The sequence below is a fragment of the Acinonyx jubatus genome, chromosome B1, assembly GCF_027475565.1.
Source record: "Acinonyx jubatus isolate Ajub_Pintada_27869175 chromosome B1, VMU_Ajub_asm_v1.0, whole genome shotgun sequence".
NCBI lineage: Eukaryota > Metazoa > Chordata > Mammalia > Carnivora > Felidae > Acinonyx > Acinonyx jubatus.
The window spans coordinates 7,506,624-7,530,857 of record NC_069382.1 but is presented as its reverse complement, the minus strand read 5'-3'; positions in this window follow the sequence as shown (position 1 = coordinate 7,530,857).

The window sequence follows — 24,234 nt, the reverse complement described above, 5'->3', positions numbered from 1 at the left end:
TGGGGGAGGGTCAGAGACCGAGGGAGACACAGAATCCGAAGCAAGCTCCAGGCTCTGAGCTGTCAGTACAGAGCCCGACGCGGGGCTCAAACTCACGGACTGCGAGATCGTAACCTGAGCCGAAGTCGGACGCTTCACTGACTGAGCCACCCAAGCACCCCTCAGCAATATTTTTTAAAAAGACTCTTTTGTAACATCAGCTCATCCTTATTTTTGAAACAAAATTTGCTATTATAATTTCTCCTTAAGCCATGTGAGTAGAGATAACCCTGGAAATCTTTCCCAAAGAAATGAGATTTCCTCTCATTGTGAAGATGAAAACATTCCCTCCTGTTCATGGTGAGGGCGGGGAGATCAGTTACTTGATTGTTTCTTGGTTTTAGATGTGCTTTCCAAATTGGATGACAGTCACAAACAATCAGGATACAAGACAACGATTTCCCCTAAATAGTTCCTAAATGCTAAAATAATAGATTTCAGAGATTACATTTGGTCCTACCTGGTGAAAAGTTGTATGTTAAAGAGGAAATAACATTTAAAATGATTCCTGATTGCTCATATGAAAATTCAGCAAATAAAACTAGTCCCAAAGAACCAAACTCAATTTTAGTATTCTCAGTTACGTGACATTCTCATTAAATTGACGTTTTGGTTTTAAAGTAAGATAGAAGCGGGCACCTGGGTGACTCGCTTGGTTAAGCGACCGACTTTGGCTTCGGTCACGATCTCAAGGCTGGTGAGTTCAAGCTCCGCATCAGGCTCTGTGCTGATAGCTCAGAACCTGGAGCCCACTTTGGATTCTATGTCTCCCTCTCTCTCTGCCCCTCCCCAGCTCAAGTTGTCTCTCTTGCTTTCAAAATTAAATAAACATTAAAAAAAATTTTTTTAATAAGATAGAAGCTATCTTTGCAGTAAGAAGAAACTCATTTCTGTAATACATATAAATGCTAAAGGGGTAGTGGAGAATTATACCAATTTTAAAGAATAAGTGATATACATTACCCAAGTATAATACTCTAATTTTGGGGGGCTTGTTCTATGGCCTAACATATTACTGACCTTGGAAAACGTTTCATGTGCACTTAGAAGAATGTGTATTCTGCTGTTATTAGGTATAATGTTCTATATATAGATGCATATGAGCTCTGAGTACTTCTCTGTATATATGTGAGATTTTAATAACATTTTTCTTAAAAAGAAGGAAAAAATCGGGTGCCCGGGTGGCTTAGTTAGTTAAGTGTCTGACTATTGATTTAGGCTCAGGTCATGATCTCAGAGTTCGTGAGTTCAAGCCCCACTTGGAGCTCTGTGCTGTGGGATTCCCTCTCTCCCCGCCTCTCTCTCTGCCCCTCCTCAACTTGCACACACATGCATGCACTCTCTCTTTCTCTCTCAAAATAAACAAATAAACTTTAAAAAAAAAAAAGGAAAAAAGAACACTGGGTTTTCATTTAAAAAGATATCTAATCTGCTTAATAATCAAAGTGAAAATTCAAACAACTAGATTCCTATTCTTGTCTTAAAAATTAGCAAGTTTTTTTTATTTCCATTTTTAATGAAATACCCAGTACTGATAAGAGTGCAGCAAAACAGTCAAACTTCCATAGTGCTGGTAGTAGTCTGACATGACTTGTTCAAAAACAATTTGACACATAATAATTTCACTTGTGGCACAAAAGTATATTACAGTATTATTTATAAAAGCAAAAATTAGAAATCATCAAAATGTAATTCTTTACAATGGTATCTATGAAGAGTTCAAAAAAAAACATGGAAAAAAAGCAGTAGACATTAACTATTATTTAAAAAGAAAACAAGACTGTTAGGAAACACACACACACACACACACACACACACACACAATGCATCATTACTAAACAGAGGTTGTCCCCAAATGTAAGGATGCCTCAATATTAGAAATGCTCTCCCTGTAATTCACCATACTGTAGAATAACCATATTACTCCAACAGAATATTATAAAATGTTTAAATATTTCATTCTGGTTAACTTACCTTGTGACTTAATGTACCTATAGAAACTGGATGGTCTAATCCTTTCCCTTTCTTTGGGACCTAAACTACATGCTTAGCAAGGCAACTGAGGAGGTGAAATGGGGTCACGGTCCGACCTCGGCTTCTGTGTACTCAAACTTGATCTTCCTTGCATAAAGACTTAGCAAATTGGGGTGCCTGGGTGGTTCAGTCAGTTACACTTCCAACTTCTGTTCAGGTCATGATCTCACGCCTGGTGAGTTAGAGCCTCATGTCGGGCTCTGTGATGCTCACCACCAGTGATGCCCTGGGTGGTTAGACGTTTCTCACTGTGGGTCCACTCCCAGTTATGCAGTGTCCAAGCCCAGGTGTCTGACTTTCTTGCACACGATACGTTCCACTGAACCCTTTTCTACTTCAATTGGCTAGAAGAGAATCCGTGTTCTGCCACATAGAACTGTAAATGATACTGCAATAAACCACAAACTCCAGCAAATATCATATTTAATGGAGGAATGTTAGACCCAGCTTGTCTTAAAATTAGATATATACAAAGCAACACTAAACACACAAAAAGCAAAAAACATTATGCTGAACGGAAAAAGGAAAAACCTTTAAAAAGCTGATACGGACTTTTAACCACGTATGTAAATTAAATTTCATGCATAGGCACAGGCACGGTTTCATTCTGACACACACACTCAGCAACATACAGCAGACATGCTGCCCTGAAGGGGGTGGAGACAGTGACTTCACAAGGACAGAAAGAAGCAGACGGAAAGATGAGAGAGACAGAGAGAGGGTTGCGGTCAGCTTTAGTGCCCTCAGTCTTCTCAGTCTCATCTGTAGGACTGGAGGGGCGGGGGGGGGGGGGGTGGCCACTTTGCCCTGTGCCTGCTGCTGGTGCAGAGCCCATCCACATGAGACTGACCAGCCCCCACGGGACAGCACGACGGCACCTCACGTCACATCCATGGCACACACGCTCAGCTCTGTGACACACATCCTGGGTTCCAGGCCGGGAGCTGCCCAGTTAACACACAGCTGTACAAAATGTTACAGCACCCGAAAGTCAAGCACGGGGGGTAGCACCTCTGGCTTTGACCAGGAGGAAACGCGAGTTGGCATCAACTCTTTCCTTTCTTCCCCAGGGAGAAGGTTCTGAGAAACAATCACCAGCACAGCTTCCTGGATGGTAGACTCTACAAGAACAAATAGTCAAATTTCTGTGCCGCCCCTTGCCAGCTCTTAGTAACATTTGTGGGGTTCATTGTTCATACATGGGGCCACCATTATGGATCCACCAGAAACGTGATCAAGTTAACTTCTCCACCTGATGTTCAAGAAAGAAGGAAGAGCTGGTCACAAGGGGTGAGCAGAGAAAGTAATAAGAGGTGACAGAGAAAAAGATACAAAATATTGGCAGAACACAAGGCCTGATCTTAAAAACAAAACAAAAGCCACTAAGATAAATCTTCAGCAAGAGAGACAAGAAAAGGAAAGAAATTTAAATGTAATGGAATAAATGACAGATTTTAATTATGAAAGTTTTTGTGCATAATGTGTGCATAAATAAGTCCAGATAAAATAAATATATTTCTGAAGATTTTTTTTAATGTTGAGAATCAAAAAAAAAAAAAAAAGAACAAGAGAAGCTGAATCAAAGGAAGTATTAAGGAAATTGAAATGAAAATCAAAAACTTCTGGGGCACCTGGGTAGCTCAGTCGGTTAAGTGGCTGATTTTGGCTCAGGTCATGATCTCACAATTTGTAAGTTCAAGCCCCATATCTGGCTCTGGCTGACAGCTCCGAGCTTGGAGCCTGCTTCAGATTCTTGTCTCCCTCTCTCCCTCTGCCCCTCCCCTGCTTGCTTTCTCTCTCTCTCAAAAATAAATAATAAACATTAAAAAAATTTTTTTAAAGAAAATTAAAAACTTCTGTTATTTCCACACACCTCAAAAGAGAGCTCTAAGACCAGACTTTTTGTTGATGAGTTCTAATTTTAAAGAACAAATAATCCTTAATTTACAGAAACAGAGAATCTAGAGGGAAAAAGTTTCCCGTATCAGTATATAAAGCTAGTCTAACTACAATAACTGACCTAGGTCCAGACGGTATGCATACACATAAAATACACGATACAACTTCTATATACAAACTCAAAATCCTAAATAAATTCTTAGTCGTGCAGATTAAATAACACTTTAAGTGGAATATATCCATTTAGAATTTATTACTGGAAAACAAAGATAACTTCGTAGCAGAAAATACATTGATGTGATTCCCCATATAATTGACTACAGTGAACACAACTATATTAACCATCTAAATCATTGAAGGAAAAGCAGATGAATTTTTAATTCTGAGATCAGAAGAGATCTGGCATGTTCAGGGTGGCATGGCCATAGACAGATGAATTTTAATGCAACACCCACTCATGATAAACATTCTAACGAAAAAGAAAGAAAGAGAACTTTCTTTACTTGTTGTAGACTATCTGCAAACTCAATGACAAGATATCACCACATTTAATGGAAATTGCTAAAATTATTTTTCCTTAACATCAAGTTAGAAATACCAGTTACCATTGCTATCGCTCAACACATTACCAGGAATCTTAGAAAATGGTTGCGAACTAGGAAAAAGAGAGAAACGTGGCTTGATTTGCATAGAAGATTGAATTGTCCTTATTTGAAGATGACCTAGTCAATGCCAAAGAAATCCCATGAGACTCATCTGGGTCTCTCAACAGATAAACTTTCACTAAGTGTAACAAAGAGTCTGCCTCCACTAACGTGTGGTTTCTGATAACCTTTAGGCCCGACCCCTACCTCTTCCACGTGTGGCCCACATGGAAGCGGATAAGAAGGTGGGTAAGAAAGCTCTCGCCTGTGGTTCTTGGTGGGAGATTCCAATGAAGTGAGTCCCTGCTCCTGCTCGGGAACCCTCACTGACCAGGCTCTCACCCGGGCTCTCAACCCATTTGGGACCTGCTCGGGAAGCCTGCCCTGCTGTCCCCAGAGACCTCCAGTTCATACTTTCTTGGTGTGTGGGGGGGGGATCATCAGTCTCAACATTTGAGCCCTCTTTGGGGTGAGGGTACATCCTGTGTCTTCAGAGTGGTCGCCACAAAAAGGGAGGTGGACAAGACAATTATACTAATGCCGGTAGTGTTCCTTTGCACCAGCCACGGCAAATAATGAACCAGCAAAGAAGATGTTAGCAAGAACAAAAAATGTACAAAACAGCTATTACATGTAAAAGAATACAGATCGTTTTTGAGGAAAATGTTAACTTTCTTTTCAAAAGCACAAAAGGTCGTGCTAAGCGGAGGAGTGTATCGTGTATGGCCACGGTGTTACTGCCTTTCTCCACCAGGGGCCCCTCCTGCAGGATACAATCCGAACAGCACTCCCTCGAGCTGTGTAACATTCGGGACTCCTCATTGTGTTCATAATGGGATCACAGATATTCACTCTGTAAATCGAAAAGTGCAATGCAGTTCAAATAAAAAAATCCCTGAAGGATAATGAAGAGGTATATAATGAAGTGATCTGAAATTTACTAGGGGAAAGGAAAAGTATAAATAAAAGTCTATATGAAAAGAGGACATTGCCATCATCCTCAAAATAGCATAAGAGTTCTTCTACTTCAGGTCAAGAAGGAGTAACAGAAACCAGACTTCACTTCCTGTCCAACACAACTACAAAAGGCAAAGTATCTGAAATAATATTTTTTCAGGATATGGGACATCAGGCAACAAAGGGGTGATTCCTAAGTGCTGGGGATGAGCGAGCACTGTGCTTTCCCGGCTGGCCTCCTGAGTGAGTCTCCGGGCCACCGTGCTGGCAGGGGGCCTGGGCTGAGCCAACATTCTCCCAGATCTCTGATGACAGAACTTGGTGTCCAGGGGGCCCTGGCAGCTCATGTCTTTGGGGCCGAGGGCCAGAGAGAGAGAGACAGCTGCATAGAGAGAGCATCCTAAGTAGCTGGTGTGTGTGAGGCAACAACCTGAATCCATGGAAAGAACCATCTAACAGGATTCGAGGCAACAACATCCAGAGCTTACCCAAGGCTGGAGATAGGGCCCTGCCCACCAGCCAGAATGGAAACTGTAATTCAGGGGGCTTCAGGTGGAGTACTCAGAAGGGTCTTGCCTCGGTGGGAGAAAATAATTCACCTTAAACACTGCCCTGATCCTACCTCAAATCTTGTAAAACCAAGACCTAAAAAGATCCGTTTCTGGTATCCTAACTGTATCCCATAACAAAGGTAAAAAAAAAAATATCTATCTATCTATCTATCTATCTATCTATCTATCTATCTATCGGGGAAGAGACCTTCCTAACACTAAATTTGCAGCATCTGAAACATCTACCTAAGAACCACCTTTAGAACTTCTTGAAGCATTAGATTCCCCACCCTCAAATATTCTGACTCCGTGGTTTGGAATGGTGCCCCCAGGGTAGATTTACATCCCACTTTGATAATGCCGATGCCACTCTCAGCAGAGCACTGATCCAGATTAGAAGCACTGATCCAGACCACCCTCTTTAAGCTAGCGGATGGGATCCCAACAGGAAGTACACACAATGGGGCGGGACTGGACGTGAGATAAGTGAGTGAGTGTGGGTAGAAAGGCTAGAGTGCCCTGCTAATGCAGTGTTTCTTTATGAAACAGAGCAACAAAATTTGGGAGGGGATGTTCTTCAACATCATCCAGCTCTTTTTTCCCTTAAGCCTTTGGGCTTTGCCACTGAGCCAAAGGCCTCCCGGAAGCAGGGCCACGTCCCTCGTGGGTTGAAGACAGCCACCCAGCAGGACAGTTCTGTACCCGCCTCATCAAGTGGCCTTCCCCACACGTCTGTGGCTCTCCTGATGTCCTCTAGGAGCTTCTGTTAGGAACTCTACATTTGGCCCAGAGAAAACTGCAAAGTGGGTCAGAGCAGTATGTCAGATCAATCTACTTCAAATTCAATCTCTTCGCAAAGTCCCCACCTCTTTCCATGCCCCATCTGAAAGTAGGTCAAGCCGCATTTTCCAAAATAGCCTATCAGAAAGGGCGACCCATCATCCCAGTCTACCTGGGACAGAGGGGTTTCTGAGATGTAGGGCATTTTTTAAAAAAAAAAAACTTATTTTGAGAGAGACAGAGATACAGAGCCAGTGGGGGAGGGACCAAGAGGGGGGGAGAGAGAGAGAGAGAGAGAGAGAGAGAGAGAGAATCCCAAGCAGGCTCAGCACTGCTAATGCAGAGCCCAATGCAGGGCTCGATCTCGCAAACCCTAAGATCATGACCTGAGCTGGAGCCAAGAGTCTGACACTTAACCGACTGAGCCACCCAGGTGCCCCTGAGATGTGGGACATTGTACTTTAAAACCAGAAAAATCCCAGGTAAACTGGGACAGGCTGGTCAACTTCTGCAAGAGAATTAAATGACAGAAAGTGGGTATGCCTGGAATTTGGATATAAACTTCCTCCCAATTATCAAATTCTAAGGAAGAAATTTAAGTCAAAAAAACAAAATTCCTTCTCAAGATACACAGGAAGTATATAGCAGGAAAAAAACAAAAACAAAAAAAAAAGTAAGCCTGAAATCATTTCTCCCAACATTTTATTCTGCCCTGCCTCAGCCAGAGGATTCTCAGGGAAGCTGGCATTTCTTCAGTACATACAACCTGGGAAGCCTCTGACTAGAACGACGGGCATCTTTCGGGGCCTCAGAAGTTGTATTGTCCAGTTTCAACACTCTCCTGAGACCGACTTGTAAAGAATCCAAACTGGTAGTGGACTCACATGATTATCCATGAGATTATCAAAGCTACCACCTCACACTCGTTAAATTTAGAACATAAGATAATCCGGAGCATCTGGGTGGCTCAAGTGGTTGGGCATCCGACTTCAGCTGAGGTCATGATCTCACGGTTCATGAGTTCCAGCCCCGCATCGGGCTCTGTGCTGATGGCTCAGAGCCTGGAGCCTGCTTCGGATTCTGTCTCCCTCTCTCTCTGCCCCTCCCCCGCTCATGCTCTGTCTTTGTCTCTCAGAAATAAATAAACGTTAAAAAAATATATATATGGGGCACCCGGGTGGCTCAGTCGGTTAAGTGTCCAACTTCAGCTGAGGTCATGATCTCACGGTTCGTGAGTTCCAGCCCTGCATCGGGCTCTGTGCTGACAGCTCAGAGCCTGGAGCCTGCTTCAGATTCTGTGTCTCCCTCTCTCTTTGCCCTTCCCCCACTCTCTCTGTCTCTCAAAAATAAATAAACATTAAGACTTTTTTTAAATAAATTTTAAAAAACCTACATAAGATAACCTTCAGACCCAAAAACAATTATCCAAGGAAAAAAAAATCAGAGTCAGAACCCAGGAAGTTTTGCTGATAAAGCCATAGCAGAATCCTGTAGTTAGTATAGTCAAGGATGATAGCCAGGACCGCTCTGGGGTCTCCATAAGGGAAGGTATCTGTAGAAAATATCTCAGCACCAGCTTTTCTAGGAGGCCAATCATTCTAGGTCAGCCACCCAGAATCCATGACCTGTGAATTATTTGCTGTATTAGAAGAAATCTCTGAGCAAGAGGCAAATTTTGCCCACCCGCCTTTACCATTTCTGTGGTTAGGATCACAGAGGCACCCGGGTGGTTCGGTTGGTTAAGTGTCTGACTCTTGATTTTGTCTCCGGTCATGATCTCACAGTTCATGAGATTGAGCCCCACTTTGGGCTCTGGGCTGACATCACGGAGCCTGCTTGGGATTCTCTCTCTCTCCCCCTCTCTCTCTGCACCTCCCCTGCTCACTCTCTCTCTCAAAATAAACATTAAAAAAATAAAAAGGTCAACATGTGCTTACTGCCTTCCGTCTCACAGAGAAAGAAGGTGCTGTTGCCATCATGGGATGTTTAGACTTTCGCAAAAGGGACTGTTGGTCACCAGTCTCACTTGAGGTGCCTTTCTTTTCCATCCATTACATTAACGCCAGCTTCTTTCCCATTTTCCTGGAAGGCGGGCGTCTCTGCAGCCCGCGGTATCAGCCTCTACACTGCTGCCGTGGTGTTTTTCAGATCCGCACCACAGCGGCTGTTTGCACGGCTTCTTCTTCTTACTGCCGTGGCCTAAGAAACCGGCTGTGGGGTGATTCCCCCTCATCTGCAATTCACCCTCTCCATCTGAGAGAGCACGGAGGGGCCTGCCTCGAGAGCCACCGTACCGCCACCTAAAGCCCACGTTTCTTCTTCACAGCTCGCTCCTCGACCCCACAAGCGGGCTGGGTTTGGTACAGCTGATCCAGTATTGCTTACCCATAGTGGTTGAAAACTAAAACCTCCCTGAGCCTTTGTTCCACGAAGGTTTGATTTCTGCTCTCGCTCGTCTATAAAAACAGCAACTTTCCCGCAGAACAGAGCTGTCATAAGATGCAGTCACCTGCCAAGGTCAAAATCTCACGTAGCCTAAGATTTAAAACCATCCACCCAGGCGCAGGTAATCATGAGGCCACCACAGGGCATCAGCACAAAGTTGCCCTGTACAAAATGAGCTGCAGCAAACAGCCTTGGGCCAAGGCTACTTTGCCCCCTCTCCCCCAGGTCTTCCCATCTATGTCTTAAGTTGCTCTGGCTGCAGGAAAACCCCATCCGTTTCCTAAATTTTTGGAGGAACCCTCAAAACACTTAAAGCTCACCCACAGCTTAGAGAAGCAGAGCAGAACCGAGAAAGAAAGGATGCCGGAAATGTTTCAGTGGCCTCAAGTGGGAAAGCCTTTCTTCGAAAATGTCCCCTGCTATGGCCTGAGTGAGAACAAGCGAAGGGAGGGAGGAGAAACAAGCAAAGAAATACAGGAGGAAGGGCATCTTGATGACATATGTTGTTAAGACGATACAGTAGAGCTGTTAACGTGAGTTTTGAAACACGCAGACTTACGATTAAGAGAGCACCTTGGGGGAGGTGTTAATTAAAACACTTAAACAGTTTTCACTGTATGGATCAAACGATTCAAAGCACAAAAGAATGGATGCATCCATTTTATGTGGATTGAGAAAGGAGCTCTGAGGTCACTTGAGCAGAGTTCAGATGGCTTTATATGGACTCCAGAAACCGGAAAGAATGGGGAAGCAGTCTCATTGGACAAGACTGGTCTGGACTCTCTTTCTCTGAGGTGATAAACAAGGGTAAGTCATCAGGCGTCGACTGGCCAAATACTTGAACGTTTTTAATTTTTCCAGGAAGCTGTTGCAGAAGAGGCAATGGTACAGTAATTGCACTAAATAAAAATATTTTACCTAAATTTTCTTCATAGCACAGATCCTGACATATCGTGGAGCTGTCAGCATAGAATAAACCCATAAGAAGTCTTTTTCCCCTTTGTCAGGGGGAAGGATCATTAATTTAGATTTAGTACCTGGATCATATAGGTGAAACAAAATGTTTAATTGACTGAAGCCTTAAACTCTTTTTTTGTTGCTCTTCATGTATTTTCCCTTTTTACATTTTATTTTAATTCCACTGTAATTGACATACTGAACCCTTACACTCCTAACTGCTGCGCCTCTATGATGTCGTGAGGATTGATCCAGTACAGTTTGGTTTGTTTTCTTTTCTTACTGCTGGAGCTTAGTGGCCATTTGTCAGTGAACCAGGTATGCGTGGGCTACAACTGGTGAATGTCCCGAACAGGGAGGCTTTGCACCCTGTGTTTGGTGCTCACTCGTGGAAAGGGGATTGAAAGAAGATGCCAATAAACATTCTAGAAAGGGAGCAAATGGTACAATGGGAAATGGGATTAGGCAGGATACAGGGCAGAAACAACTACCGATTACTAAAAAGCAAGAAATCATAGCCCTATGGCACACCACACACAGAGCGGAGCCCAAGCAAACGCAACACTTAACTGTGGAAGACCAAATGTTAAATGTTTACAATAAGATGTAGGAGAATATTGTCACGACTTCCAGAAAAAGATTTATAAGATGCAAGAGACTAAACAAAAAAGCAAAACTGATAAAAAATTTTTTAATTGTAATATGCATGGCTGACAAGAGATTGATAACCAGAATTATGAAGATTCCTAGAATTTTTTTTTTAAGTTTATTTATTTTGAGAGAGACAGAGAGAGAGAATGAGTGTGTGTGTGTGTGTGTGTGTGTGTGTGTGTGTGTGTGCGTGCATGTGTGTGTGCAGGGGAGGCGCGGAGAGAGAGGGAAAGAGAGAATCCCAAGCAGGCTCCATGCTGTCGGCACAGAGCTCATATTCAGAAACCACATGATCATGACGTGAGCCAAAATCAAGAGTCAGATATTTAACCAAATGAACCACTCAGGCGTCACAAGAATCCTAGAATTTAATCTAAAATCATGAATACAGCAAAAGATGGCCAATGGATATAAACAGGAAAGTCATAGAAGAGGAAACCCAATGGCCAATAAACATATTCAAAGATATTCAAACTCGCTAGTTGTGGGCGATATTCAAAGTAAAAGCACGATCATCTCTCATGTTTCACTCATCTAAGTGTTAAAAGTGCTTCACTAGGTAATATAAATCCTGGCAAAGAAAGGGAAAAAGCAACTTGCAGGCCATGTGTGATTTGGCACAACTACCTTGAGAAGCCAATTTTTAATATTCTTAATTACAGCTTGAAAATGTGCACCCAGGAAAGCTGAAGGCACACACCTCCTAAAACTGAGAAATCCTGCTTAGTGTAAGGACCAGGAAACCTAAATATGGGCGTCCAAGGGAGCTTCAATCAAGATGCCCAATGCAGCATAATTTTCATGGGAAAGACTAGGAAAAAATTAAATGTTTATCGAGAGAATGGATAAACACACATGTGGTTATAAAATGCTACTCTGCTTAGCTATGAAAATGAGTAAACTGATCTTTACCAATCAACATGATTAAGTCTGCCTAGAATAACATATTGAGAAAGAGATAAATATGAAAAATGAAATATAGAGTGGAATACCTTGTATTCAATTTGTTAAAATTCAAATAATAACTCTTACTTATGGATATAAATTATTAACAGTATTAACATTAGAATGCGAAGAATATTAACTTCAGGAAAGTTATTCTGGCGAGGAGAGCTAAAAATTTAATGGAGAGGGGTACAAAGGAGTTTTCATCTAGTCAGGAAAGTATTGTTTTTATTTATTTTTATTTTTTAGCATTTATTTATTTTGAAAGAGAGAGAGAGATACCACATGTGCATGCACACAAGCCGGGCAGGGGCAGAGAGAGGGAGAGAGAAAATCCCAAGCAGGCTCTGTTCTACTTAGCACAGAGCCTGACAAGGGGCTTGATCCCACAAATCATGAGATCATCACCTGAGACAAAATCAAGAGTTGGGACACGTCACCAAATGAGCCAACCAGGTGCCCCGAGCCAGTAACTATTATTTTTAGAAAGACAGATATAAACGGGGGCGCCTGTGTGGCTCAGTCAGTTAAGCATCTGACTTCAGTTCAGGTCATGATCTCCTGGTCCATGAGTTCGAGCCCTGCTTTGGGCCCTGTGCTGACACAACAGCTCAGAGCCTGGAGCCTGCTTCAGATTCTGTGTCTCCCTCGCTCTCTGCCCCTCCCCCACGCGTGCTGTGTCTCTCTCCCTTTCTCTCTCTCTCTCAAAGAATAAACATTAAAAAAATTTTTTAAAAAGACAGATGCACACAAAATTAAGGATCCACAATTGTTAAATATGAGTGATAAATAGACATGTTTATTACGTACTCTAATTTTCGGTGTATTTAAAATTTTTCATACTAAAAAAAAGTGATATATTTCCAATAGTCTGACTGTGCTTTAATCTGAATGAAAAGAAAGCAGCATGTTGAGTATAGTGCATGGTTTCCACAACATAAACCAGCAATGGGGAACTGCCAGCCCATAGTCGGACAAGGGCTCAGCCGTTATTGGTTGGTCATGATATAACGTCGACCCACAAAGTGCTTTTAAAAATGTGAAGACTTTGCCAACATTTTCAAATGGGGAGATATCCCATAAAAATCCCGATTTCTGGCTTCATCTGCAAAACCAGAAGCTAGGGCAAAACTAGAGCATGGTGCCATGGGGCGAGAGCGGTGGAGCTGAGCGGCCACAGGCCCCTTGCACGGACGGAACAGCCAGTGACTGCCCACAGCCCTGTCCATGCAAAAACGCACACTGCGGGGCTGCCCTGTCACCTACCATCACACCTGCTCTTTGCTCTTATACCAAAAAGGAAAGCCAAATACCTCCCCTGGCCTGCCTCATTAGTTTTCATTACCTGTCTCTTCCTCATTGGCATCCAATGACTTGGACCCTACAAGAGCTTGTAACCCCTATTTTAAAAGAAAAACAATCACTGAACAAAGATTGGGAAGAAATACAGCAAACATTTTCACTGCTGTCTCTCAGTTATTGGATGGCCAGTTTTCAAAGGTTAAAAAGCACTGTATCAAACTGTGAAAATAACCAAAAGATGCTTCCATTTTACCACCTCAGGCCAGAGCAGAGAATGAGCATTTAGGAGGGCATTCTGCCTCAGCAATTCCTCTGCCTTTGCTCCCATCACAGGAAAACTCCCACCATCACTTCTGAGCACAGTGGACCTTTTAAGATCCAGCATTTCCCACCCCCCCACCCCAGGCCATTCCTTTAAAAAAAAAATCCTTTCCATTATTTCTTACTCAACTTTCAAAACTCTTACTCATGAGTTCAAGTACAAATGTTGTGTGATGCTTTTCGTGATTTCCTCTGCTAAGAGAACTTCTCTGCGATCTTTGTTCTCATGGCCAGCCATGGTTTTGGCGTCTGGTACCACATGGCAAGGGGCACCTACATCATCTATTTGTGTGTGGCACTGTGCATTGGAGCACAAATCTTAACCATCACTTCATTTCCAGCTCAGACCCGCCTAGAAGACAGATGTCCAAAAAACTCAAATGAGAGGCACCTGGATGGCTCAGTCGGTTAAGCGACCAACTGCAGCTCAGGTCATGATCTCACAGTTGGTGAGTTTGAGCCCCGCAAGGGGCTCTGTGCTGACAGCTCGGAGCCTGGAGCCTGCTTCAGATTCTGGGTCTCCCTCTCTCTCTGCCCCTTCCCTGCTCACGCACGCTTGCTCGCTCTCTCTCTCTCTGCCCCTCCCCTACTCGCAGTCACTCTCTCTCTCTCAAAAATAAACATTTAAAAAAATGAAAAAAATATGTATCAAATGAAATACAATGTATTAATAGAATACACTGCATTTAGGAGACATAGGCACCAAGTTTAATCTATATTCTTCTTTCTGTGATACATGATGAAAGTTGCTTTCTTGATTAAACTAGAACATGCCCTTATATTTCTTTCTCATATGAATGCAGGAAATATGAAAAATAAAATCATAGTGAAGTGAACATATAAAAACTCCCCAATTCTATGGTTTCCAGATGAGTGAGATTTATTTCGTTACATTTTATTTTCAATCAAGTAAGGGTTATATGTTCTAATTTCTCCAAATCTTCATTAAGAGTTTCTCAATGTATAAAGGCTAGTTAGATATACTATTAAGGATTGGGTGACGTCTTACCCACCATATTCAGTGAGTTTTAGGAATATTCCCCAAACTAAACATACAGCAATTCATAGTCCAACATGTACAGTTTTTACCAAATCGCTTTTGGGTGCAACTTAAAGGCCTGACTTCCATACATATTCCTGCCATGAGGCTGTTTTTCCTGATCCCCCAGCATGAAAATTAAGAAGTGCTACTTTATTCACTTCCTAAACTCAAATGACATGTCGTGGATTATCTCTCCGTCCAGTGTCAGCACCTGATGTCTCTACGGATTTTCGTAGCTGAGCTGTTTGAGTTTTCTCAAGATATGCTTTAGAGAGAATTTATCTGTTTATCAATGAGGACAGTAAGAAATAGAAGGATGGATAAATTCTAGTAAGAACGATAATTTTATGTTTGACCCCACAGGGAATAGCATTTTTCCTTCCTATCCATATCATCAGAAGCTTCACAGACATGTATCTACCTTTACATTTAAATTATTTAAAACATTTGGAATTTACTAAATTTAGTAAAGCTTCATAACTGTTGCTGTAAATGTGACAATATCATAAACATAAATAAGTAAATAAAATATGAATGAACGAATGAATGAGTGAATGAATGCAAGCCATTAGTTCTCACTGGCTGCCTACCTGCATGAACGCATTTTGGTCACATTTTGCAGCCCTCAGGAATTCACTGTAAAGCAGCCTTCCCAAAACATGACAGATGCCTGGTTAATACACTTGAAAGTGGACTCCAAAATGTTAGAAATGCAATAGGCAAGAAGAATGCCATGCATGACCTCAAAGCCAAAGATGATGGTGATGTGGGCCAGAAGTAGTAAAAATAGCATCTACACTGCCTGATCCAGCGTATGGTTACTGGCAATCATCCCAGGTTAAAATTCTTTACCATGACCAGAGTCAAAACATCAAGTAAATCGAAACCTGAAGCATTTGTTAATAAAGAAGAAAGAAATATGGTTTCACCAAATGTGGCAACAGCACTGATGAATGATTTACACTCAAGCATCTTGCCATCCGAATTATCACGCTGTGTACCAATCACAGGGAGGGGGAAAGAGCACCAACTACTCAGGGGTCACCCTTGCAAGGTACTCACTTTTTTTTTTCTAACGTTTATTCATTTTTGAGAGACAGAGTGTGAGTGGGGGAGGGGCAGAGACAGAGGGGGACATAGAATCCAAAGCAGGCTCCACTCTCTGAGCTGTCAGCACAGCGCCCAATGCGGGGCTCGAACCCACAGACTGTGAGACCATGACCCGAGCCGAAGTCAGACACCCAACCAACTGAGCCACCAGGGGCCCCAACAAGGTGCTCACTTTTGAATGACAAGTCTGCTACACAGCTTAGCTGACACAAAGTTTTAAAACTCTCTACTGAAAGTACAGTTATTCTTAAATGCCCTCTAAAAATAGAGTGTCATTAATTAATAACACTGCCACATATCTTATCTACTTAAAGGTTATATGAAATACCATACAGCTGGTATGCTTTGTATATCATCAGAATTCTCTGGTCTTCCATTTAATATGCTTGGGCAGAATCACCTAGTTAACAAACCTATGTTCACAAGAGAGCACGAACCACAGAATTATCCACAAACCAGGAGGATAATGTTCTTAAAGCATTCAGAACGGGGTAATGACCAAGAGTAAAGTTCTGGAACCAGATTTGCTGGTTTCAATTGGCTCTGATCTCTCTTGGCTGTGCTATCTTTAAGAGAGTTGTGTGTTTGGCTTTTTCAACTGAAAAACAGCACTAATCTAATAAGGCTATTGAGAAAAAATACTACAGCAATGAAATTAACAAATGTTTAATTGAAAGCCTATTAAAATTATTTAAACAGAAAAATCATGAATATGCCATTAAATTTTTAAAAATTGGGGACTTAGATTCTTTTTACTTATAAGAAGTCCTATATATAGGATAATTTCCAATAAATAACCATGATTTTTTTTAAATATCTTTAAAAAAATTTTTAAGATTTATTTTTTTATTTTTTATTTTTATTTTTTTTTAACATTTATTCATTTTTTGAGAGACAGAGATAGAGCGTGAGTGGGGGAAAGGCAGAGAGAGAGGGAGACACAGAATCCAAAGCAGGCTCCAGGCTCTGAGCTGTCAGCACAGAGCCCAACAACACGGGGCTCAAACTCACAAACCATGAGATCATGACCCGAGCCGAGGTTGGACACTTAACCGACTGAGCCACCCAGGCACCCCAATATTTATTTATTTTTGACAGAGAGAAAGAGTGCGAGCAGGGGAGGGGCAGAGAGAGAGGAGGACACAAAATCCAAGCAGGCTCTGGGCTCTGAGCTGATAGCTGTCTCCCATGGAGACACAGGACTCCAACCACGAATGGTGAGATCATGACCTGAGCCGAAGTCAGACACTTAACTGACTGAGCCACCCAGGCACCCCTACAAAAATCTTAATTGGTTATGTGTTAAATAAAATTTTGTCACCAAATAATCTCATAAGCAAATTTAAAAACTATTCCCAAAGCAAAAAATACTGTTTTTAATGCAGGATGTGGGAGTATTTTAACATGGCTGAATATCATGAGGATTACAGGCCCTAAAATCAAGCATGCCTAGAGTTTATGAAAGTTTAAAAGGCTCAGGAAATTTGTTAGAAAATCATGCAGGAATCCAGGCGAGAATATTTGGCCCAAAGAGATGGACAATGTACATAATTCTTCATCCAGTTACTTCACTGTTCACCCCCAGTATACATGGATAGCGGTATCTGAATTGTTACGCACCCTCCCCCCCACCATGGGAACCAACTTTATCAACTATGCCTTTATGTGCAGCTGAGTTTGCCTAAATATAGTCTTACAGACTCTCTTCAATTCCAGAGTTACTTAGGTCAGCACTCTCCTCCCCATCCCTTCGGTGAAACTGCTTAATACATTTGTAATATAGTTAAATTATCTCAAGACATTCTGCATTTTATTCTGAGATCCTCCAAGTTCCAAAATGATTTTGTAAAATTTGCATACACTAAGGCTCCCTTTCTGTGCTGTTAAATTCTGAGTTTTGCCAAATGCATAGTGTCCTATACCCACAATTAAAGTGTCCTACAGAATAGTTACCATTCTAAAAACAAACCAAAACCAAACCCTAGGCTCCATTTACTGAAACCCTCACACCGTGACCCTGTGGCAACCACTGACTTTTTTTTTCCTATCTCTATAGTTCTTCCTTTTACAAAACATATAATGAGAATTATACAACATGTGTAGCCTTTTCAGACTGGCTTTTTTCACGGAGCAATATGCATTTAAGGTTTATTCATGTCGCCATGGCTTAATAGCTCATTTCTTTTTATTGCTGAATAATATTCATTGCATGGGCATACCACAATTTGCTTATCCACTCACTTGAGGTATATCTTGGCCTCCAGGTTTTGCAGGAAGATTTTTGTGAGAACTGACGTTTTCAAATCAGCTGGACAAATACTTAGAGGAGTATGACTGCTGGATCTTAAGGTAAGACCGTTTACTTTGTATAAAACTGCCAAACTGTCTTTCTTCTAGGGTGTCTGTACCACTCTGCATTCCTCCCAGCAATGGATAATGCTGCTGTTGCTTCAAACCTCGCCTGTAATTGTTAGGGTCAGTGTCCTGGATCGCGGCCATGCGAAAGAAGGATGTGGTGGCATCTTATTGTTATGTTCTTTTGTAATTCTCCAATGAAAAGCAATTTTTAGCATCTTTTCACATGCCTAATTTCCATTCGTCTGTTTTCTTTGGTGAGATGTCTTTGCAGACCATTCGCTCGTTTTTTGATCAGGTCGTTTGTGTTCTTATTGTTCACTGTTACGAGTTCTTTGTATAGTTTGGATGCAAGCCCTTTATCAGATATGTGTTCTGCAAATATTTTCTCCCAGTCTCTGGCTTGTCTTCTCATTCTCTTAACAGTCTCTCTCACAGAGAAAAAGTTTTTTATTTTAATGAAGTCCAACACAGTAATTGTTTTTCTTTCATGGATCAAGCTTTGGGCATTGTATCTAAAAACCATCGCAAGATGCAAGGTCACGTAGACTTTCTCCTATGGTCTTCTTATATAAGCTTTAAAGTCTCGCTTTTTAAATTTAGGTCTATAATATATTTTCAGTTAATTTTGGGGAAATGTTGAGGTCTGTGCCTTGGCTCACTTTTTTTGTTGGATGTGCAACTTTTCGTTGTAAATTCTGTCCTTCCTCCATTAAGCTACCTTATCCCTTGGTCAAAGATAACTTCATTGTGTTTCACTGATCTGTACTTTTACCAATACTACCCTGCCTTGCTTACTATTGCTTTGTAGTAATTCTTGAAATTACTGTTCTGTTTTCTTCAGTATTGTGTTGGTTAGTCTAGGTCTTTTCACTTCCCACATAAACTTTAGAGTAAATTCGACAATACCCGCCAAAGAGTTTGCTGGAATTGGGATTGGGACTGCACTGAATCTCTTCATCAGTTTCACAAGTACTGACATTTTAACAATCTGATTCTGCCAATCCATACACTCTGGATATGTTTCCATTCATTTAGATGTTCTTTCATTTTTTTCATCAGAGTTTTGTAGTTTTCCATGTATACATATTATACGTACTTTGCTAGATTACATCTAAGTATTTCATTTTGGGGGGTGCTATTGTAAAGTATATTGCTTTACTTTCAAATTCCAAAATTGTTCACTGCTGGAATATAGGAAAGCAAATGACTTCTGTACGTTAACCTTGTATTCTGTGAACCTACTGCACTTATTTCTTAGTTTGAGGAGATTTTTTAGTCAATTCCTTGGGATTTTCGATATACACAATTGTGCCCTCTGTAGATGAAAACAGTTTATTTCTTCCTCTCCAGGCTGTATACATTTTATCTCCTTGTAGTTTTGTAGTAGCCAGGATTATCAGTATTATGCTGAATAGAAGTACTGAGAAAGGACATAGTTGCTTTATTCTTAGTATTAGGGGAAAGCATCCAATTTCTCATCATTAAGTGCAGTGTTTTTCTTGGTAGATGTTCCTTATCAAGCTGGTGAAGTTCTTCTCTATTACTAGTTTGCTGAAAAATTCTATAAGGAATGGTGCTGGATTTTTTTCAAATGCTTTTTCTGCTTCAATTGTTATGACCGTATGCTTTTTCTTTACCTATTGATGGGATAGATTACATGATTGATTTTGAATTTTGAGCCAGCTTTGCATGCTGGGAATAAATCCCACTTACTTGTGGTATATGCATTGCTGATTTGCTTTGCTAATGTTTTGTTCATTTTACGTCTATGTTCATAAGAAATAATTGTCTTTAGTTTCCCTTTCTTGTAATATCTTTATCTCATTTCGGTATTTAGGAAATGCGAGCTTCAAAGTTGTTCAGGTCAATCACTTTCCAGTATTCCAATTAGACATGTATTATAATGTTTGTAATTGTCCCAGAGTTCTGTTCCATTTTTTTCTCTCCATCACCAATTTCACCCATGCCTCCATCACCTCCCCCTGGGAACCATCAGTTTGTTCTCTATGCTTAAGAGCCAGTTACTTGGTTTTCCTCTCTCTCTCTCTCTCTCTCTCTCTCTCTCTCTCTCTCTCTCTCTCTTTCCCTTTGATCATTGTTTTGCTTAAGTTCCACATGAGTGAAATCTTATGGTATTTGTCTTTCTCTGACTGACTTTTTTCACTTAGCATAATACTCTCTCACTCCATTCACATTGCAAATGGCAAGATTTCATTCTTTTTTTTTCTTGGCTGAGTGATATTCCACTGTATAAAGTGGATATACCACTTCTTTATCCATTCATCAGTCAATGGACATTTGGGCTGTTTCCATAATTTGGCGATTGTAATAATGCTACTATGAATATCAGCATGCATGTATCCCTTTGAGTTAGTATTTTTCTATTCTTTGGGTAAATACCTAGTAGTACAATTGCTGGATCACAGGGCAGTTCTATTAATAACTTTTTGAGGAACCTCCATACTGTTTTCCAGTGGCTGTACTAGTCTGCACTCCCACCAAGAGACCCCTTTCTCCACATCCTCACCAATATCTGGTTTTTCGTGTTGTTAATTTTAGCTATTTTGACAGATGTGAGGTGATATCTCACCTGATGATGAGTGATGTTGAACATCTTTTCATATGTCTGTTGGCCATCTATATGTCTTTTTTGGGAAAATGTCTATTCATGTCTTCTGCCCATTTTTAATCAGGTTATTGATTTTTTTGAGTGTTGAGTTTTAGAAGTTCTTTCTTTATTTTGGATACTAACCCTCTATCAGATATGTCATTAGCAAATATATTCTCCCATTCCATAGGCTGCCTTTTAGTTTTGTTGATTGTTTCCTTTGCTGTGCAGAAGCTTTTTGTTTCGAGGAGGTCCCAATAGGTTTTGTTTTGTTTTGTTTTTTGCTTTTGTCTTCCTTGCTAAAAAGACAGATCTAGTAAGAAGTCGCTGCACCAATATCAAAGAGGTTACTGCTTGTGTTCTCTAAGATTTTAATGTTTTCAAGTCTCACATTTAAGTCTTTCACCCATTTTGAGTTTATTGTTGTGTGTGGTGTAAGAAAGTGGTCTGGTTTCTTTCTTTTGCATGTTGTTGTCCAGTGTTCCGAACACCATTCGTTGAAGTGATTGTCTTGTTCCCACTGGACGTTCTTTCCTGCTTTGTCAAAGATTAATTGGCAATATTGTTGTGGGTTCATTTCTGGGCTTTCTATTCTGTTCCATTGAACTCTGTGTCTCTTTTTGTGCCATGACTGTACTGCTTCCATCACTACTAATATAAGTAATATAAGTTGAAGTCTGGAATTGTGATGTCTCCAGCTTTGCTTTGCTTTACGCAGTTGCTTTGGCTATTCGGGGTCTTTTGTGGTTCTATACAAAGGGAAAGATATTCCACACTCATAGATCAAAAAAACAAATTTCGTTAAAACATCTATACTACTTGAAGCAATCTACACATTTAAGGCAATCCCTATCAAAATATCAATAGCATCTTTTACAGAGCTAGAACAGTCCTAAAATTTCTATTGATTTATCTTCTATCAATCTCACAGATTCTTTCCTCACCTGTGTCTAGTCCACTAATGAACCTATGAAAGATATTCTTCAAGTCAGCCACAGTGTTTTTATTTCCAGCATTTCCTTTTGATTCCTTCTTAGAGTTTCCATCTCTTCTTACATTACCTAGCTGTTCTTGCATGTTGGGTATCTTTTTCCATTAAATCTTTTATTTATTGACTGTAGTTATGTAAAAAAAACTTGCCTGATAATGGGAACACCTGTGTTCTAGTGGCATCTGGATCCAATGATTACTTTGTTTCTTCGGACTGTGGTTTTTCTCTTGCCTTTTATCATGCCTTATAACATTTTACTGGAGCCCTGACTATATAGAGAAAGAGCCTATCAATTCTCAGAGTTTTATGACTTGAACAAGCTGAGAACTACATGATAGAGAATAATTCCCTTCATTTTTGTGTGTAAAAATACAACTCATGGGGTGCCTGGGAAGCTCAGTTGGTTAAGGGTGAGGCTCTTGATTTTGGCCCAGGTCGTGATCTTGCGATTTGTGGGATCAAGCCCCATGTCAGGCTCTGCGCTGACCGTGTGGAGCCTGCTTGAGATTCTGTCTCTCTGACCCTCCCCCACTTGCATGTGTTTGCATGTGCTCTCTCTCAAAATAAATAAACTTTTTAAAAAATGATTCATTAATAAAAATTTTAAAAAATACAAGGTTCCCAAGGTAGGAGTAATAAGAAAACAAAGTATTATTTGAGTATTTTGAGTAATTAACGTAAATTCTTAATTAAAAGGCATTATCTCCCACATATGTTCAGTTTGTGAAAAGTTACCTTGCCGTAATAATTCATTAAATAATTTTGACAATTTGCAATTTATGAATTCATTCTAACACCAGGCAAAATAATATGTTTTTTTTTTTAAGATACGGTAATTGAAGAGCAGACTTGTCTAGAAGCAGGACTAATTAATACAAGCTTCAGACAAGGCAAAGAAGACACTCGTGATTTTTCTTTAGCTTTTCTAAAACATAAAGACTTAGCTCTATCCACTTATATAACAGAGGAAGCTAATAATTCCAAATCTGACACAGGAGACATGTCTCACACTGTATGTTACATGAATAGTATCTGCAATAAAACAGCCATACAAAAGATGACTTTTTAATTTTGTACCACTGTGCAAATCACTGCACTTATTTTCAAGGCTGATTAGATGGCATTGGGGAGAGCAGGTGAAAAGGAGCCTACATGTGAGCATTCAATTAATGTAACTTTTATTAAAAGAACATTATGGTGGCAGAATCAAACCCCCAACTGTTCTCTGTCCTCTCGAGCAGATAAAAAGGAAAAGAAGCCCTACTGTTTAGAGGGAGAAGATCCTGTGGATAGTCCATCACTATTTTGCTTTTGCTCAGTATTTGACATTACCAGCAGACTTCCTAACAGTAGTCTCTGAAAGATGAAAGCAGACTCTCACTGGGAATTCCACACAAACGGATTAATTTGTGTCGCCATTTTTGGCATGTCGCCATGGATACGGCCATCCGATGGCCTCGGTGCAGCTGTGGGTTGATTGACGGTCCATTCACAGCGCAAAGCTTTACAAAACCAGTAACATGAAAGAACACTCATTAGTGGACAAAGACCTTACTTACACGTTTGGGTGATGCTTCAAAGACTGAATGTTACCTCTCAGTAAATCTGACCTTCCTATCAACATCACCAATGAAAGTTAAAATTACACCACTAAAGAATATATTCAAATATATTTATTTGATGCCTAGCTTTATTTCGCTTTGCCTCAACTCTGGCTAAATGACAATGGAATTGAAAACAAACCTAAAAGGGTCTGTGTTACAAATCTTACACTTTCTAAAAATTAAAAAAAAAAAAAAAAATCAAAGAACCGAAAGCCATTTCTCATTATAAACCTAGAAACTGAAATATATTTAGAGCAATAAAAGGTAATAATTCCCATCATTTACTATAAAGTGGAAAATCTGCCTTCTGCATGGATAGCATATTGGGAAATGCTGACATTTTACACTGTCACAAACACAAGAGTTCAAAGATGCTGTTTCTTTCTCTGTAATTAAACTTACCTCATGAGACTCCAAAGCTGCGTGGGAGGGAAGTACCCCACTCTTATGTACTCAAGGTAATTCTGTCAACTCAGGTTGATCACTCCAGGTATCTACTCTCTCAATTCAGGAAGCTTCCCTCCCCACATGACCAATTCTCTTTTCCCAGGGTGTGATCTGGGATCCCGAGGTGGCTTATCCATTGCCCCATCATCAAAGGGAAGGAGACTCTCTTAACGCTCACCATGACCTCACTGGCCTTCCAGACCCATCCCCCCGGCCTTGAGCACTGGCCCTGTCTTGCTGCCTCCTCACTGATGTTGACATCCCTACCTGGCATCCAGTCATTAGGCCCATGTTCCAGCATGCCCCTCAGCCTCTATGCCAACCCTCTGTCTGTCTGCTCAGCCACTTTGTATACTTGTTGGGGTGCTCAGAAATGTGTACCTGCTTTCTGCATGGTGCCTCATCAGATGGGTAAACTACACACGAAGTTGATTTTGACACTTTGATGTTCTTTAGCTATGAGTCTCCCTTTATTTCTATCAAAGGGCCAGAAATAACAACTCTTTCAGGACTTTTAGCACTCAAGATCCCTGCTGTTTTCCTTGGAAT